This window comes from Euprymna scolopes, chromosome 1 (genome assembly GCF_053919585.1).
Source record: "Euprymna scolopes isolate OS-2025 chromosome 1, ASM5391958v1, whole genome shotgun sequence".
Classification (NCBI taxonomy): domain Eukaryota; kingdom Metazoa; phylum Mollusca; class Cephalopoda; order Sepiida; family Sepiolidae; genus Euprymna; species Euprymna scolopes.
The window spans coordinates 115793369-115814065 of record NC_136482.1 but is presented as its reverse complement, the minus strand read 5'-3'; the positions used below and the strand labels follow the sequence as shown (position 1 = coordinate 115814065).

The window sequence follows — 20697 nt, the reverse complement described above, 5'->3', positions numbered from 1 at the left end:
GCCTAGAATTCCCAAATGGTCACCCATCTGATACTAACCAGACTCAACGTTGCTTAACTTCGGTGATCTGGCAAGAACCGATGTACTATATATATATATATATATATATATATATATATATATATATATATATATATATATATATATCATATGATATATATATATCTATATATCATATATATATATATATATATAATAACGTGATTATGCCGTATCTTTATATATATATATATGTGTGTGTGTGTGTGTGTGTGTGTGTGTGTGTGTGTCGGTATGTGTGTGTGTGAGTGTATGTGCGATTATGCAGTATCCATATATATATATATATATATATATATACACTTGTGCCCGATATTATTCATACCCCCCCCTTGAAAATTGAGTTTATTAGGTGTAACTTTGTAAGAATTTATTGTTTACGTCCATATTCTTAATAAACCTCTTCTGATCATTTTCGTCATTTTAAAATCTCGGGATACTTGTAATAAAAGAAATATACAGCTATTTATAAAATCTGCAATGTTCAAAAATAATCATACCCCCTTATTTTTTCAGTATTAATCGAGTTTCTGACTGTTTGTTTCCTGTTTGATTCTTATTTTGAATGCTTTTATACAACCTTTGATTAATTTCATTTCGTTTTTTGCATTTTTCAGAATTAAAATGATATCAACTGAAAACCAATAAAAGAATAAAAATTATTAGAATGGGGAAGAAAAAAGAGCTTAGTAATGATCTTAGGACTAAAATTGTGAATTCACATAAGGATGGTTTAGGTTACAAGTCAATTTCCAAGAAATTTGAGCTCCCTACAGCAACAGTACAGATCATCATCAAAAAAATCCAGAGCCACCACACAACAAACAACTTGATTGGTAGAGGAAGGAAAAGGAAACTGTCTGCTAGAGCCACCAGGAATATTGTAAGAAGTGTTAATGCAAATCCAACCACCACTATTAAGGACATTTTAGAAAATCTGGAGTCTTCTGGCATAAAAATATCAAGGCAAACATTGCAAAGGACTCTGCATGAAAATGGTCTGAAAGGAAGAAGACCAAGAAGGACTCCATTGCACACCGGAAAACACCTTGCAGCACGTCTAAAGTTTGCTAGAACCCATGTGAATTCTCCAGAGTCCGTTTTCTCAAGTATTTTGTGGACTGACGAAACAAAAATTGAATTGTTTGGCCATATGGATGCTTCTTACGTTTGGAGGAAGAAAGGAGAAGCTTACAACCCAAAGAACACCATACCCACGATGAAACATAGTGGTGGTAGCCTAATGTTTTGGGGCTCCTTTTCGGCTAGTGGTCCAGGTAGTTTGGTCAAGATAGATGGAACCATGAAGAAGGAGCAATATTTGGAGATACTCCAGAAAAACATTAGACAGGATGCGGAGAAGCTCCATTTAGGACCAAACTGGGTCCTTCAACAGGATAATGATCCAAAACATACTGCCAAAATAGTCAAGAAATGGTTTGAGGATAATCAAATTAATGTTTTGGAATGGCCTAGCCAGAGTCCCGACCTGAACCCTATCGAAAACCTCTGGCACATAGTGAAAACTGAGGTTAAAAAGCGGAAACCTAGAAATTTGAGGGATTTGGAGAACTACTGCATTGAAGAATGGTCAAAAATCAGTGTTGATGCTTGTACAAACCTTGTTGATAAATATCCCAAACGGTTACAGGCAGTTATTAAGAATAAAGGGCATGCTATTGACTATTAGTAAGAGAGGTATGAATAATTTTGAACTAGTGTCATTATTGTTTTTCTTTGTATAATGTTTCAAACTTGCATAATTTATTTATTTGTTGAGTTTAAATTAAATGCTTATGCTTGATTTATTGTTTGAAAGCCCTTTAATATTGTCTACCTTCTGGTTTGAGCAATATTCTTATAGAAATCTAAAAGATCCGGGGGGTATGAATAATATCGGGCACAAGTGTATGTATATCAACGTATTAAATCTGCGGTACACCTGCTGCCTTTGCGCAATTGCAGCTGCACAAGTAGAAGTAAACCATTGGGGAGAGTGGGGCTTGCTATAAAATTGCCGAATGGGGACATGTGCTTCAATTGACGTTTTGAACCAGTCAGTGGTCTCAATTGCGTACTGTTCAGCAGGAAGAGAAAAGATATTTCCCCATGGACCATCTCTGATGAGATCTGTGATGGCTTCTCAGTCAACCTTTTTATAATATCTCGTTGTTTTGAGCAATGGCTCTTCAGTTTTGGCTCTAGAGTTTAGGGATATTTCAACCATTATCACCGTGAGTCAGCGTTCCCAAGTGGCCTGTAGGCATTTGTTATACAATCATCGGGAACTGTAGTCAGAAACAGACCTAGAAGTGATGCGTGTTGTTCTTGTGGGTCTTGAAAACGGGTTGGAAACGTAACCATCTGTGATAAGGAATGGCATATAGAAAGGTTATGTGTTGTGCTACCAGCTGCGTCTGTGTAAGTAGAGAATCCAAGCAAGTTGCTGTGGTGGACATTGCAGTCACCAAATACATGCAATTGTACGCTAGTGTCGAGGGAGATTGCTCTATCTCTGCTGTCAGAGATTTTGTTTATAAGGGTGCAATCCTGGCTTGACGGAGAGCGGTAGATAAAATAAAAGTAGCTAATGTTATGTCGAATGTTAAGTCTAAAGCACATAAAGGCTTGACCGTCCGATTCTAGGTTTGTTTCTCTAGTCAGGGGACTCCAAGTCCGTGTATATGTCTGTCAGAATCCAGGCATATTAAAGTAGTTAGAGGGGATGGAGGAGTGTAGGTTAGTCTCACTTAGTGCTAGTTTGCTAGGAGAAATGCTTCTACATCATCTAAATTAGTTCTAAACCCACGGATGTTTGAAAATGCAAGCCCCACGAGAGGAGTCAAGTTGGTTTTGTTTGAGTTTAAGCCTGTTTTAAGCATAATTTTTATTGAACTGTCATCATATATGGCCTCCTCCAGTCTTGACAGACTATGGATACCCACTGTAAGAGTGCCTGCGCGTATAAATTTGTGTGGCAAGAGTTGCGCAGTCTCCGACCACGCCTCTGCTGAGTCGACATTGCGTCATACCAGTGGCAAGTGGAGATACACGATGATTGGAAACAATGCCGAAATGAGCGGAGAGCACATACAGCGCCTAGAATTCCCAAATGGTCACCCATCTGGTACTAACCAGACTCAACGTTGCTTAACTTCGGTGATCTGGCAAGAATCGATGTACCATATATATATTATATGATATATATATATATATATATATATACCATATATATATATCATATATATATAACAACGTGATTATGCCGTATATATATGTGTGTGTGTGTGTGAGTGTGTGTGCGATTATGCCGTATCCATACATATACATATATATATATATATATATATATATATATATATATCAACGTATTATGTGTGAAAAGTTTCTACGACACTCGCCATTGAATATACAGAGTACAATTTATATATATATAGGGTAATTACACCTGTAGCACACTTGCAATTTGATTTTTATCCGCCAACAATTTCTGCATTTGTTATTTACTTATTATTTGCTCTGTAATTACATTGAGCTTCTTAGTTAAGGATTGGTATATATAAAAAGGGAAATATAAGTGAATAAAGAACATTTCCACAGAAATATATATATATGTATGTATATATATATATATATATATATATATATGTGTGTGTGTGTGTGTGTGTGTGTAGTCATTCATGGACAGACTGTTTCTATCACAGCGACTAGACTAGCAACTACCTCAACGGAGGATTGAAACTCGACCGCCTTGGCGACAGTCGGTGCTTCTAATCGTTACGCTTGTTGACTGATGCTAAGATGGGTATGATCAAACATTGTACAAATGCCTAAACTCCATTTCTTTACACAAAGAATATTGCATTATAAGCTAGTGGCATATGATATTATCTATACAATTCATTAAAAACTCGTCGTTAACTTTACGCGTCCTTATAAGGAAACCGGGAAAATTCTGTGTAACTTTATCGTAATAGAGTGAGAATGGTTTTTGCTGTGTCGCAGATCTTCCGTGTGACTAGAAAGCAAATTGATTATTAGAGCTTATACGAAGTATTATCAGCGACCGATAGTAGGTTATCTCCCTTTAACTGCAACTGCGCAATTTGCAGCAGGCTGCTTGCTGAACTATACGAAGTGAATTTGATGACAAGTTCGTATAATTACGCATTAAATCAGCTGTTGTATATTTGTGTGTACGTGTGTGCGTGTGCAGAGCCTTGATGTTTGCTTATGTATGGTGTGTGTCTTCAAATAGAAATACGTATGCTATAAGGAAGTTTTGTTTGAAAACAGGTTAGTGCATTAATTCGACATAGCAATATTATGTGATATAAATTTGTATGTACGTGTTGATCTCTCTCTCGTTCTTCTTTATAGAAAGGGCTGCCTATTAACACTAAATTCGTCTATATAAATATTTTTCGTTAGTTAATTATACTTTAATTAAATATTTTTTGTATGTTGTATGTACATTCCTATAACGTTTTAAAACTTTGATTGCAAATAGGAATACGTCATGTGTAAAGATGTAATAAGATCATAGCGGAGAGCTTGTATATCCCTATTCATTTTATTCCCCACTAAAAACAAAGGTTTTGTCTTGTTGCTGTGGCTTAAAAAGTCATTTAGTATCAAGATTCAATGGTCATTCGTAAACAAAAGTAAATGAGTGTCGGAAAACAACGTGAAAATTGATAACGTTGATTGGAACTAGACAGGTTCTTATTATCAAAAAAGACGGATGAACAAGAACTTGTTAACAGATTTTAATCAATGAGAAATCACACCGTCACAGTGTGTTTAACAGACAGGTACTTCTTGGAAAGAAACTTAGCTCATGAAAACTTTATTTAGATTTATATATACAGAGGAAGAAAGATAAACAATTTACCGTTATTGTAGAAAGACGAGTGTTTGTCGTGAATGTTTTACAGGGGGTCCATAGATTTAAGTCGAGCAACTACCATGAAAAAAATGATAGATTATGAGAGACAGAACCGGAACGTTGGGCATAAAGTCGTTTTTTTTGGGGGGGCGCTGTGTTTTTTTTAATATGGGGAAGATATAGTTCCCACAAAATGGTCAAATCGTGTTTGGGACAAAATTAAAATTATCTCGATCTAAGAAGATTCATCAACCGTCGAAAAGACAGAAAAGCGTATCATCAGAATATTACTGCACTTTGATTTTGACTAAACGATTAAGGAAGTAAATATTTCTAGATTATTAAACATAGAAATGTAAAAGGTGTGTTCCTTATTATATAACGAATATCGGTCATTTATGTATTTGTAAATAGACGTTGAGATTCTAGCTCTACTTAGTCGTTGTTTATGGCAAGCACTCGACTGAGCTTACATCTATGCAACACCTTCGCAAAAAGCTCTCCTCTAGCTACAACTGCAATCAACAATTTCCTCCGCTCTCTATCTGTGCTAAAATATGTACACAAATTCCATGAACAAGGTTTCTTTCTTAGGACTGCCTGTTTTCCGACTGACTAAAACATAGTCGTTTTCAAGTTCAATGTAAAAAGTTCTTGTCGAGCAGTCCCCTTAAATATTAAAATTTTACACAACTTTCACTACTATCGATAATGACACTGTTCACTCACGGATCATCATGCACTCATTAACACTTATCCTTGAGCGGCTTTCAAACGTTGATAATTTTAAAAAATACGATAAACTTGCTGCAAATATTGCGTTTCAACCTTGTGCCATACATGTAGCACATAAATTTTATAAACATGCCTTATTAGTTGCTCGTTCTTGTACGCGGATTTACGTGATCAGACCAGACTTAGACAATGCCACCTGCAAATAGATTCGGTAAAGTCAGGAAAAAATGTGGGGACACATAGAAGGTTTCTTCTGGTTAATATCGTTATAAGTCACTGATCATTCTGGTGGAGTTTCAAGGCAGAGATCGATAATAATTTTATAGTCATATCGAATCAGTACGTTTTAAAGTTAAATGTCCACACGTGTAATGTTTCAAAGGAACTGTCACTCACTATTTCATTCTTTCTTTCAGTCAATTGATGTCAAATCGGTTTCTATTATTTCCCCGAGTTTATAAAATTTAATTTCGAGTTGACTCTGACTGAACTTTATTTTTCCTGTTATTTTCAACTAACCAATTTATAAACTAGTGGGTTTTACTCACTAAACATTTAACATTAGCTTAGTGTGGTGTCCATAGAGAAAATATATTTATCGCTTAATTTATAAGATTTAGACTTTTGGAAATGATCAGGAAATATACAAAAATATTGGAATGCCATGAAAGGTAGATAAGATTGAGACACTTTTATTAGGATATTAATCGACAAATGCTAAATGGAACCGAGAGAATATTTGTTACCAACCATGAATGTTTGTGTCGTTAGGTAATGAGCATAATTCCAATTAGGCTTAAAATTTTGTTAAATCTATCCTTTGTATGAGGCAGATAGAAACAAATATAAATATTATTTCAGTAATGTAAGTTTTTTTTGTTTTTTTTTTCATGTCAACAACTTTTACCAAAACAGTGGCAAGTAGATAAGTTCTCGTATATCTTAGTATTGATAAATATTATGAGAAAAGGAAATAGTTTTATTGTCATTAGATGCCCTTATTTACATCGGCTTATCACATTTAATGTTGTAATAGTATGTGTGTTCCATATTCGAAAAATAAATTTTAGTGGTTGTCAAAAGACATAAAGACGTGCTGGGAAACTACGAAGATTTGTCATGCAAACTTATTATTGTTAGTGACCAATTGTACATAATGAATTTGCATGGAAAGTCTTAGTGAGTAAATAATGATAATAATAATAATAATTTAAAAAAAAGACAGGAGTTCTTTCGAAACTTTCGCTGACTTCTTTCTTCAGTGAAACCATAACAGCAACTTAATTATATATATTATTATAACGGTATTAGACAACAAAGGATTCATCAATGGGCAGTCAATCTCATATAATTGTCCCGTGTTGCCAGATTGGTCTTTTTAAAGCTAAATTTCAAAGAGTTTCCTTTTTTTAAGCAGTCTTGACTTCAGAAATTGTTTTACGTTTTTTTAAGCATACAGCAGGGAATAACTAAAGGGAGAACAATCAGAATATTAATATAGATTATTATAGACGTTGTATGCTTTACCTCGTCGGATACCACTTTAAACTATAGACAAAAACTTATCCAGTTGTCTTCAGAGGAAAATTGTCATTACCCTTCTTCTTTTCTCGTAACCTTATGAAATTATTATTATTATTATTATTAGTAGTAGTAGTAGTAGTAGTAGTAGGATATATGTATATATATATATATATATATATATGTATGTATATATATATATATATATATATATATATATATATATATATATATATATATATATATATATATATCAGATTGATAAGAAAGTTCTTGCGGAAATTTTAATTTTCATTTCAAATTACGTATTTTAAATAAGTTTTCGCTATAATACCTTTATTTTCTATATCATTTTCTCTCTATCTAAGCATTCAAATTACAATCGTCTTTTATGTTTTTATTGCATATCTATCTAACCATTTAAATTACAATCCTTAATCATGTCTTTTTTTTTTTGTCTTCAAAACGTTAAGTACAAGATGGAAAGAAAGCAAATTCGCACAATTTTCTTATTTCAATTACAGGTAGGCCGAAAACCTACTGAGACAGCGCGCGATATCAGTGAAGTTTTTAGCCCAGGAACTAATACCGAACGCACAGTACAATGGTGGATTAAGAAATTTCGTGGTGGCGATGAGAATCATGAAGCTAATGAGCGTAGTAGTCGGCTATCGGATGTTGACAACGATCAATTAAGAACCTTAGTGAGAAGCCAATCCATGTATAACTGTTCGTAAACTTGCTTCTGAATTAGATTTAACGTATAAGACGATTTCCAACAACTTAAGAGAAATTGGAAAGACAAAAAGAAGCTTGATAAATGGGTTCCCCACGAATTGACCAACGATTAAAAGAAGCGGTTATGAAGTGTCATCTTTCGTTCTTTTACGCAACAAGAACGACCCGTTTCTCGAATGGGTTGTGATTTGTGATGAAAAGTGGGTTCTTTACGACAATCGATTTAGTGGTTAGATGACAACGAAGCTCCACGACACTTCCCGAAGCCAGAGTTGCACCTAAAGAAGGTTATACTGACTGTTTGTGATCGGTCTCATCTATTACAGTTTTCTTTTCATGCAGGCGAAGCCATTACAAATGGATAAAATGCCTTGGAAACTTCGATAACGACACCCAGCATTTTTAAACAGAAAAACGGCCAATTCTCTTTAATGGCAATGCGTGATCGCACCTTTCTAAATCGACCCTGGAAGAGTTGAACGAATTGGGCTACGAAACGCTGCTTCATCCGCCATACACTCCAGGCCTCTCGCCTATCGACTACCACTTTCTCAAACATCCCGCCATTTTTTTTTTTTTTTGTGAGAAATGCTTAAAAAATCTAAGCGATATGAAAAACGCCTTTAGGAACATCATTGCTACCAGAACGCTAGACTTTTACTGGCATAAATGCACTTGTTTTTCGTTGTCAAAAGTTCATTTTGATTGTACTTATTTCAATAAATAAATTTTTGCTTGTGTTGAGATATGTTCATCTGACTTTAAAATTTAAAAACCGCAAGAACTTTCTTTTCAAGACATTGTAATATGGAACAACCCTGAAAGAACTGCGCTCCTTATCGATGTCACTGTCCCAAATGACTAAGGCCTTAATAGAGCTGAACGAGAAAAGATAACGAAATATCAGGACGTAAAAACGATTTTAAAATGACATGGTCCTTTAAAGAAATCAATATTTTACCAGTAGTGATAGGAGCAACTAGACTAATGAAAAAAAAATCCTAAGAAATACTTGGAAACACTCCCTGGAAAACCAAGCTGGAACGAAATGAGGCTAGCAGCCATAAGAGGAACAACGTCTATTCTTAAAGGAGCGCAAATGTATAAATTCAAATCGTAATGAAATCAAATGTTAGCCCCAGGTCGGAGCCCTTTGATGTCTTAAAATTAATCAAAAGAAAATCTGAAAAGAAAATATAGTGGAGTGTGTAAATATCTCCACTGGATCATTTGTAAAAAGGTTGAATTCCATCCTTGGAGGTACTTGGCTTTTATATAGATAGAGAATTGCATCAGCAGTGAGATATCTTCTGGGGAGGTAGACGGATCCTACCATTTTTCGAGCGACCTTGGCAATAGACGTGTTCCATTTCAGGTCAGGAGTAAAGGTCAAGCCCAGGAGCTTATCAAAACATGGAGTTTCCCCTAGTCGAGAGCCATCCATTTCAATTGATGCTAGATGGGGATCAAAGCGTTGATGATGTATGATGCACTATAATTAGAATGCCGTCAGAGCCAGTTGCTTTACTGGAATCAAGGTTCCTAATTAGCTTAGCGACCTCATACACAGATATTTGTATGTTGCATAGTGTGTTGTCTGTTATAGGAGGAAATACGGGGAAGTTCTTGGCAAATAGTTTGGCCTTGTCTGATGCTGACGAGAGGACCTCAGGTCCATTGATGATGATTGAGATAGAACGCACGCTTCTGTTCAGGATCCTGTTTGCTATTTGCCAAAACTGGTGGGAACCAAACCGCTGCTCAGCTACTTTGGATTTTACGGACTGAGCATATAGCTCTCTTGTATTTTTTATTACTCTTTTACAGTGGTTGCTGGCGTTCCTGAAAGCAGCTCTAGTCACAGTGCATCTATTACGTTGGTAGCTATGGAAAAAGTTATTTCTGTGCGCGATGGCAGCAGCAATTTCTGGGGAGAACCATAGCTGGCTACTAGGTTTACAGGAATACAGCAGCAAGTCCTAGAGACATACACAGGAAAGAACAATTAGAAATAAGCAATACATCCACTATGACTACGTACCGAGAAAACGGAGCTATTAAATCTGATATAGTGATCCAAGGCAAGAAATAGAAAGAAGCTTAGAAATTAATGTCCCAAATGATGCTGGGTTAAACTGACCGGAAAAAGATAACTAAATGTCAATGTTTTCTTGTGTGGTATGCACTATAACTGGAATCTTAGGCAGATCTCCATCATTCCAGTAATTGTATGTGCAGCCGACTACAGGAAAATAAATTTAAAATCTACCGGGCAAATATACCCGGTGAACACAGTGCAAGAGAGGCGCCAACAATTGTTCTTAAAAGGACAGTTAGAATCTTTCAAATATCTTTTGTTTCCAATACATGGAATAGCAAATGAATGTCTGGTACCCGGTAGTATGACCCATCCCGAGCTAAACAAAACAACGAGAAAAATTAAAAAAAAAAAAGAAAGAAAACTCATATTGAATAGAAAGATCTGAAGAATACGATTCCTGTTAATTTATTATCGCCATGTGGCATGTGCAAATGTTAACAATTTTGTTAAAGCTTCTTTTTTTAATCACTCGATTGCCAATGTCTTATTGGGTAAAAAAGGGTAATATTTGAGAGAGCACCGCGGGCCGGTTCGTCTTTACACGCGATTGTTTGTCCTCGCGCGTATTTCTAAAGTATTTGCATAAAATACGAAGGCGCACGTTCCGAAGGTTACCATGTGTATTTATTCTTTGGTTCTCAGTCAAGCGGCTTTTTGTTGCGTTTGAGACATTTCTCGTTCTGATGAGCATAAAAATTCTCCTCGTCTCCGCTCAATAAAAAAAGGTACGCAGCAAATTTAAACAGAGAACTTTACTTAACTTTATTGTTTGGAAACCTGACGGGTGGTCGGTTTGATATCATCGAAGTCAGAAACAGGATTGAAGGTAAAAAGAAGGGGGCACCACATATATACACGACGTTTGAAGATTAGTTTCGGTTTAAAAGAACAAAGCAAAACTATTTCTTTCTTCAATTTTCATTAGATTTTGTGACATTGCGTGATACTTGATATCTATGTACATTTAACTCTTGTGTGCATAACCACAAATAAGTACATTTATTATTTGGCGAATACTATCCGTATATATATATATATATATATATATATATATATATATATATATATATATAATTCAAATGAGCTTGTAACGAGTGATGTAACCCACTTTCCGGTTTACGAAATCCGGTTGCGCATGCGCGCATAAACATTAACCCTTAACAACGTAAACAAATAAACACAAATCGCTTCTTTTTTAGATTTTGACCTGCGCACTGAAATATTAACGTTATTATTTGTAAATTATTATTTAACATGGGAAGAGTAGGGGTGTTTTACAACTACTCTTTATTACAACTATACTGTCGCTATTTTCTTACAGCTAAACAACTTTATTTATGTTAAGAGTATAGATAAAAAAAAGGTTCTAAGTTCATTAAAAAATGGAAACGAAGAAAAAATTGCGTTAAAAACGATGTACGATGTAAAAAAAAAAACGATGAACGATGTAAAAAAAACAGACAGTATTAACAATTGTTTATTTGGATAATTTAAACGCGAAAAAAAGAACAATTGGGATACTGAAAACGTATATGTATCGTCAACCATTTATAATTCATTAACTGTAATCTTTTTTTCAAAAATAATCAATTATAATAAACAGAATGACTCATAAAAATCTATTTATATTCTTTTTTTTCATTTAAATATACTTTCATAGAAATGTTTCCCTTATGTCAAAAAAAAACTATTTTCTTTACGTCACAAGTGTCATGCTCATACATGAATTCCATAGCTAATATAACATACTGACCCAACGGATCACGGATAGTCTAATATATATATGTATATATATATATATACACACACATATCTCTCTCTCTCTCTCTCTCTCTCTCTCTCTCTCTCTCTCTCTCTCTCTCCAAGACAAGTGGATTTTTTTATGTGAATATTTTTTTCATCAGATTCTTGGCAGTCCTAAAGCGGTTTATGTTCACCGTAGCAAAGGAGGGGCATTTAATCCTGGTTGTGTAGTTTCAACTATCAAAGTTGAAGGAGGAAGCGTATTAGTATGGGCCTTCATGGTTCCTTCAAGTACTTGACTGTTGTACACTTGTGAAGGCAGAATGACCTCCACAATTTATAACTAACATGCTGGACCATGCTTACTAAACCTCCTTGACTAAAATATTTAATAATAACATTCCAACAAAACAATACTATTCGCTTAAAGTTCCAATGTTTTGGTTTGTAAAAACGGGAATTATTGTGATGAAGTAGTCCCCACATTTACAAATTAAAATTTCATTTAAATTTTGCGGTCTCATCTAGGGAAAAGAGTGAGAATGCACAAATGTTAATAAAAAAAAAAAAAATTAGAGGCCTAACTATAACCAACCACTTATAACCAATAAAATGCAAAAAACGAATAAAAGCTGTTATAAAGGCAGAAGAAGGACATGCCAAATATTGGTTGTTGTTGAAATAGATTTATTAATGTTTACTCCACTATTTTTAACTTTGAATTATAATTTCGATTTTTCATTGGTGCTTCATAATTTGGACTATTATATATATATATATATATATATATATATATATATATATATATGGCTGAGATAACTTTATAAATATTAATTCTTTAATATTTATAATATACTTTAATTTTACCCTCTTGGATCATTTTGGTAAATTTAATTGTAATTTATATATATATATATATATATATATATATATATATATATATATATATATATATATAACTTTCACGTTCCGGGATACTGGTTGAGATCAATTCTACAACACAACAGCAAAAGGGATGTTATTGAAATTCCATATCTAAATTTTTAAGGTAACGAAAACAAAACTCGTAGAGTGCAAAAGAAGAAAGCAACAGTATGGGTCACGCGTTAAGAATTGAAACACACAAAAAAATCGGATAATCATCTTCTTGTCTTCTAGTATATTACCTGCGCGTATTTAGATGCCTCGCCACGAGGGAAGAGTTATACACAAGGTTGTTTTGTTTTGTTTTTATTTTATTTTTTTTTATGTGGAGACATTCAGCTCCGCTAGAGTACAATTTATAATGGGACAAAAATTTAAACCAGCTCGATTGAGAAGGATGTTTCCTTTAATTACTCCTTCGCGGAAGTATCTGAAAGAGCTCTTTTCGTTCTGGTGCAGCTGTTGTATATTGGTTTATATTGGAGGAGATGATATATTAAAACGTGTCATGAGTTATCTAGTCGATGTGAGATATTGTTCTTTTAACAGACAAATAATAAACGTATAAATCGTATTTATGTTGTTTAGCCAGGTGACATGATATTGATGTGTAAACTGAGTCATGTTGTATCAGACTTATCGGGATATTTTTACAGTTCATATGTAAGAAGAATAATACATGCTTCATACCTTTTTTTCTTGAAGAGTTCTTCTGTATCTTTCCACTGCTCCGTGACGAACCATGAAACGATCAGCACCATACAATTGAGACATCTGTTCTTATTCGTGAAACCATAAAACAACTCTTTATATTTTTATAATATAAGTGTATTACAGATGTTTCAAATCGTTTTCACAGGATCTGCAGTTCGTCTACATGTTCTATTCTTACAGCTCGCTCCCTAGCTGTCTGTCCACTCCTGTCTAGACGTCTGTCCGCTCTGGTAGTCAATCCTCAACTCTCCGAATGTCTCCAAATCTAACTACATCACGTGTTCTCTTACGTCACCTAATCACGTGTCTCAGACCAACCTAATGTCCACAACTAGTTATTTGTTTATCCAAATCCAAAATAATGTTTACATCTATTTTCTATTTTCACATTCCTTTTGCGATTCACACATCAATCATTTCGTCCCCAATTTAATTGTTTATTCTTCTAATCATAATAACTGATCCAACGACCATCTGTCGCTCAAATCAATTAATAAGAATACAATAACAATAATAATAATAATGTTTTGATCATTGACTCCGCTTGCCACAGTTAACAGATACTACGCTATGATCACACCCTAAAGGGTCATAACATTACACAACATTAAAAGCTACTAAGCTTTACAGGATATTCTTTCGTGAAATGGTTTATCCTGCCCGTTTGCTTGACGTATTTGAGGTCGTCATTAATTAATTTACAGAATTTATTTTGGATATCGCTGCTGAAAATAGAAGAGCACAAATGTATTCTTTGTAAAAATATTAGCAGATACACCCGGTGTTGCCCGGTATAAAACGTAACGTTAAGTACCTTTTAAAAAATTACGTAAAAAAGAAAGAACCTGACACATTTGCATTCGAGTATTATGTGTTTTATTTTTTATCTAGTTAAATTTTGTAAGTGAAAGAAATACTCGAGTTGGGATCGAAACCAAAACTAAAAGACAGTGTATCAATTCCGATCACTACTAGGCTAGCTGGCCACGATCTTTGAAAAATGTTTTCACACCTACGTATTCTTAACAAAAGGAAGCAACCATGTGAGCGATTCTCGCATGCGCAGTCGTTCAACAATTTTCAATGAGGAAAAAATTCGATGACGCCCAAGTACCATTTTTTTCTATTTTGACTCCTAAGCAGCCCTTTCGTCCGGATTCAAATTCTCTCGATCGAGAAGGATGTCTCCCAAACTGACGGAGGAGAAAATAGATAAGTACAATGTTAAAGCAAATACGACACGTTATTTCAAGTCAAATGACCTAGCAAAATACTGCTTGTTTCAAAATTGTTCATGTTTCGTTATTATTCTTTCGTCAATTAGTTTTCATTTGTTTATCATCCCTTATTTCCACATTGTTGTTTTTTTGTTTATTTGTTTGTTTTTTTTATTTTTTGGGTTTTTTTTTTTTTTTTTTTTGAAGGATGTGTATACTTCATGTGGCAAGATTCAATACTTGACTGGCGGCTTGTGCTCGTAACTGGGGCGTGACACGCATGAGTAACATTTGATAATTAACTTGGTTGTCTCAGTCACAAAAACATTCTTAGGAAACAGTCCGTCGAGCAGACGCCTTACGGTGAGCCAATTGAATGAAGTGAAATTAGTCTGTAAAATTAACACAATAAACATAGACATTTCTTTATTCAGTGTCTTCCTAATTGCCTTATATCTTCAAGGAGCAATTAAATCCAGGTATTTTTATATATGCAAACATTTTTGTAATAAAATATGATCTGTGTGTGTGTGTCTCTCTCTCTCTCTCTCTCTCTCTCTCTCTCTCTCTCTATTTATATATATATATATATATATATATATATATATATATATATATAATTCACAATTTTATTAAACATTTAAATAATAATGAGCGCAACGCTACTATTATTAATTGTTGCGGTATTTTTCTTTATATATATATATATATATATATATATATATATATATATATATATATATATATTAGGTTGAGAAGAAAGTTTTCAATTTTGATTCTAAATTATCTATTTTCAAAAAAAGTTCCCGTCATAGTACCTTTACTTTGTATATCATTTTAAAGAGCGTTTTTTGCTTTGTCTGATTGTATAAATTACAATGATTTTAAAACTTACGTCATCTTTTCAGACCGTTGAAACAAGATGGAGAAACAAATTCGCATACTTTTCTTATTTCGATTCAAGCTAGGGCGAAAAGCTACTAAAATAGCTCGCGATATCAACAAAGCGTTTGGCCTAGGAACTACTATTGAACGCACAGTACAATTGTGGTTTAAGAAATTCCGTGTCGGCAACGAGAGTATTGAAGATGATGAGCGTAGTGGTCGGCCATCGAATGTTAAAAACGATCAGTAAGAAGCCAATCAACGCGCAGCTGTTCGAGAACTTGCTTCTGCATTAAACATAACATATACGACGATTTCCGAACACTTGAAAGAGATTGAAAAGAAAAAACTTGATACATGGGTTTCTCACGAATCGAACGAAAATACTGATACCAGACTATTTGAGGAGAACATCTAAGAACGCCAATAAATCATTAACCTCATATTTTTATAGTAAACGTGGATGCTGGGTAAAGCAAGTTTAATTGTCATAACAACACCTCAGCTTCCGTGCAGGAGGAATATGTGACAAAAATGTCATCTACCTTGTGGAAATAGGATATCGATTACGGCAACCGATCAAACGGCAGTTGTTCTTGAAATCCAACAAAAAAACTTGCTAATAATCGACCCAAAAAATTTATCATAGCTACCCATAAAGTTAACGATACACGTTCCCGTCAAAGCTGAATTCCACACACTTAGCAGCTAAATTCATGAGCTCAAGAAATAAACGCTCAGGAAATTAAAGCTTAGCTAGGGAACTACAATAAATAATATCAGCACAAATTCCGATAGTCATCGAGAGCCACATTAATGAACAAACTGAATTTGTCATAAGAAAATAAATAATCAGTACTTGAAGAATCATTAATCTTATCAATAAATTTTGCAAATCGAAAAGAATCAGGAATGCACAATCCAGAGTATATTTCCAGAACATGCGTGAGAATCTCGGCTAACCATTTACCCAGTTAATGGGTTGAGCAGAACCAACTATTGAACGAATATGTCTTCTAGGAACGTGTTCCTTGTGAATTTTCATTTTAGCAATACACCCTGAGATGTTGGGAATCCACGAGATGTAATCGATCATAGGTTTCTTTGAAAAAATGTCCCTATATATATATATATATATATATATATATATATATATATATATATATATGTATATATATATATATATATATATATACTCTGTCAGCTCACTCATGTTTTCTATCATTCACACTGAGGAAGACCGAAGGATCGGTCGAAAAATATGTGCTTTTGAAAGAAACATTTGTGTTTTTTTTCAAAAGACGTTTTGTATTCCTCCACGTCAACACACAGGAAATAAATACAGAAAAGATACAAACATTTATATTTTTTCGTATTGATTTTTTATTCATATATATTAATATATATAAGTATTTATATATATATATATATATATATATATATGTAGTAATAATACAATTCATTATTCCTCACTCCTAATATCCTAATTAATTAATAAGTGAACCAAGGATAGGGTTGAAATGGTACAGAATAGTCCCGATATGCCACAAATTAATAACTATACTTACTTAAAACCGACATACTTCTAATTAATAACTATACTCATCGAAAAGCGCCGAATAATTGGCTAGCATAAATTACTTAGTAAAATGAAGGAAGGGGCTATTCTCTTGTTCCCCTTAACACTATCCAAAGCACTACCGTTTAATACTAAATGAAACGAACAGAAACAGACTATGTCACCAAGTGGATAAAGGGGAGTGCACTTTGCATGCTTAATAATCAAACACACGAAAACGATGTACTAAAATAATCTATGGGTCGAGCACGCTTGTAATTGGAATGTTGATATATACTTACAAGAAGTAATATAGTAAAGCTGATTTACATAAAGAAACCAACCACATAATTGATCCCAAACGATAACTTAATACTGTAACTAGAGGGATTTGGGAACGGAATACTCCACCAATATAGACAAATATATGTTACTATGTGCATGTTTACATGTATATGGTCAGGAAAACCTATCTTTATAACGAAGAATATAAACCTATAAATAATTACAACCATCGAAATTAAGTTTATATATAGATATGAAACCTTTTGCCGTTGTAATTATTCAACACCGCGGTAGAATTGAAAATATAACTCCCGGTATACTAACTTTATTTAAATCATATAAATAAGCTTCTATACTTGATCACTGGCTGTTAATTTGACCATATAGACATATATCTTATATATAAACAAATAAATTAATAATTTGAAAACGAGAAACAAATTAACGGATAAAAAAAGCGAGGAATAAAATGAATAAATAAATAAAGCTTATCAATCAAGGAAATCGCCAACAGAAAAGAAAACAACCATAAAAACCAAAAATAGGGAAGTAACGGCGATGCGGGTATAATATTACTTCTGATGAAAGTAAAGACCAATAAACAACAGCCAAGTTAAAATGATACCAATAATTTTGTAGGTAAAAACTGTGGGAGTTGAGGTCAATGTTTGCATAAATATTGTAAGATTTACATGCCAAAGGTTCTGGTTTGTTATGCCTTTAAGATAAACATATATATGCAGGTTAGCAGTGATGCAATTGGTTCGGTTCTCGGAAATGATTTTTAGCGAATTTCATATGATACACCTAGAAATATTTGATAACATTATGATACCGTTTAGTAATGCTATTTTCATTCTGGCTGATAATAATGAGCAAACACACAAGCACAGAACAATAAACGTAAAAGATACAATTCTATGCTTGAATATTGCCACATTAAATAGTATGAGTCATATTTCATAAAAATCTATGAGCTTCAATTAATAATTCGAAACTTAAAAAATACTACAACAAACGAACAGCACAACGATATTAACCTATACTATTAGGCTGAAATGCAACCATAATTATTCATGAAGGAAACCTGATTAAATACATTGTACACCGATAAATATTATAGATTAATAATAATACTAATAATAATAATAATAATAATAATAATAATAATAATAATAATAATACCCGATAGAAACAAAACTCAACTGGAGTAAGATATGGGTAGAATGAGAGGGTCACAATAGAAATGCCGAATGGCTGAAAGATTTGAAAGAACAATTACAACAAATCGAAGAAAGAAACAGTGAATTAAATCAACAAGGAATCCCAAAAGAAAACCATAGGGAAATTTGCAAACTGTAAAGCTCCAAGGAACTACGAGATACGTGCATACTGGTTTAAAAAATTCACAATATTACATGAAAGTCTAGCCCAAAACCTAAGAAGATGTATGCAGGAAGTAAACGCGCCAGAGATTGAATGACAAAAGCTAGAATCACACTGATACAGAAAAGCACAGAGAAAGGAACCATCCCTGGCAACTATTGGCCAATCATGTGCTTACCCACTATCTGGAAAATACTAGCAGCACAGCTGAGGGAACAAATCTACCACTTCCTGAATAGGAACAGAAAGGATACTATAAAGGAAAAAGAGGAACACATCATTTGCTATACATATAGATCAAAAGATCCTGAAGAAAGTAAAAAGAAAAAGAAAGAATTTAGTTGTGGAAGTGATCGACTAAAAAAAGCGTACGACAGGTGTGGAGAAATGCGTGACTTACCTGGATAGACCACGTGCGGGTCGGTCACCAAAAATAAATAAAAAGAAAGAAAAGAAATGGTCAAGACTCTTATTTATAGAGTAGTGATCACGTGAGTTAGAAGAATATGCAAATAGAGGTGAACGATTTTGCAATATAAAAAGCCTGTGTTGTTAAGAGGAGGGGCAGACTGTTGGCAGAAGTCAGTGCTGTCAGACGTGCTTTAGAGTTTTGTTATTATATGCTGTGTTCGATTGTTGGGAGAGAGAAAAGAGAAGAGGAGGAACCAAGAAGACATTCTGCAGATACTTGACTTTGTGTTGGTTTTAAGCTATTTCGGCGCTTGGTGTGCGGTTACTAACAATGGACAGATTCGACATTCGCTTAATACCCGAGTTCGACGGATCTACCACTGGACCGGCTGTCGTTGAATGGATTGAAAAGGCAGAGAAAATCTGTAAACTGTGCAAAATTAAAGAACCAGCCACAGTTATCCCTTTGAGGCTAACCGGAGGGGCCTATGCAGTCTACCAACAACTCGGGGATGAACCAGACTGGGATGAAATCAAGCAGAGCCTGTATACAGCGTTTGGTACAGATCCATTTGTTGCGTGGCAACAGTTCACGAGCCGGACACTTCAACCCAAGGAAACAGTCGACGTGTACCTAGCCGACCTGCGAAAATTATCTGTACCGTTTGGTGGGGTCGACGATAAAATATTAAGCTGTGCTTTTTTGGTAGGCCTACCCGAGGAGGTCAGTAAACTGTTGCGGGCATCATCAAGAATCGATGAATTGTCAACTGATGAGTTATTGGCCCGAGCTCGAAACATCTGTAAGGAACAGGAACCAATTGCAGCAGCAGCTCGTTTTCGACATGGAGGCAATGTGGACTCTCTTCCAGATAGTAATAAGCATGCCACCCCAGTGTGCTATAAATGTGGGGAGGCCAATCATTTTGCTAAAGAGTGCCGGAGTGATAGGAGAGGTGTATATCCACAATCAAAGAGACCAGTGCAATGCTATCGCTGCAATAAGTTTGGGCACATATCTCGCAACTGTTCGGGAAACGAAGTTGGGGGCAAGGTACTATCGCTACCCTTGCCCCCTGCCAACCAATAAACACAGGATTGCCTGTCATTAGCGTTAAACTTGATGATGTGCAGTGTTCAGCACTTATAGACACGGGGTGTTCCCGGTCTATAGTTAGTGCCCATTGCTGTCCGGTGTGGCGGAGGAACCCAGTTGGCGTTATGACCATCAATGGCTTATCACGGGTATGTTGTGGTGAAGGGACAGTCACAATCTGCACTGAGAAGGGTGACACAGCTAAAGTTGACGTTCTGGTGATGCAGGAGAAACCCCTTGGCTACGACATGTTGCTTGGAATTGATGCAATACAAGCACTAGGAGGCGTTACAATCACAGCAGCTAGAGGTATCAGGCTTGGAGAAGGGAAAGACGTCTGTGCTGCCATGTCGATTGAAGAAAAGGACTTCTGTGCTACATTTGATGACAACGAAAGGGTGTGGACTGCAAAGTGGAAATGGGCCATGGGCCAGGAACCAGATCGGCTGTGCAATA

The 20697-nt window shown here is 34.7% G+C and overlaps 1 long non-coding RNA gene across 2 annotated transcripts in view; it reads right to left on the bottom strand.

Annotated features, from left to right (window-relative positions):
* LOC145267546 (uncharacterized) overlaps positions 1-13649 on the bottom strand; it is a 332078-nt gene extending 318429 nt beyond the window's left edge. For both annotated transcript variants that reach the window (XR_013864848.1, XR_013864853.1), the window contains exon 1: positions 13380-13649. This is a non-coding gene — a long non-coding RNA (uncharacterized LOC145267546). The remainder of the gene's footprint in view (positions 1-13379) is intronic.
* Positions 13650-20697: the final 7048 nt, after the last annotated feature.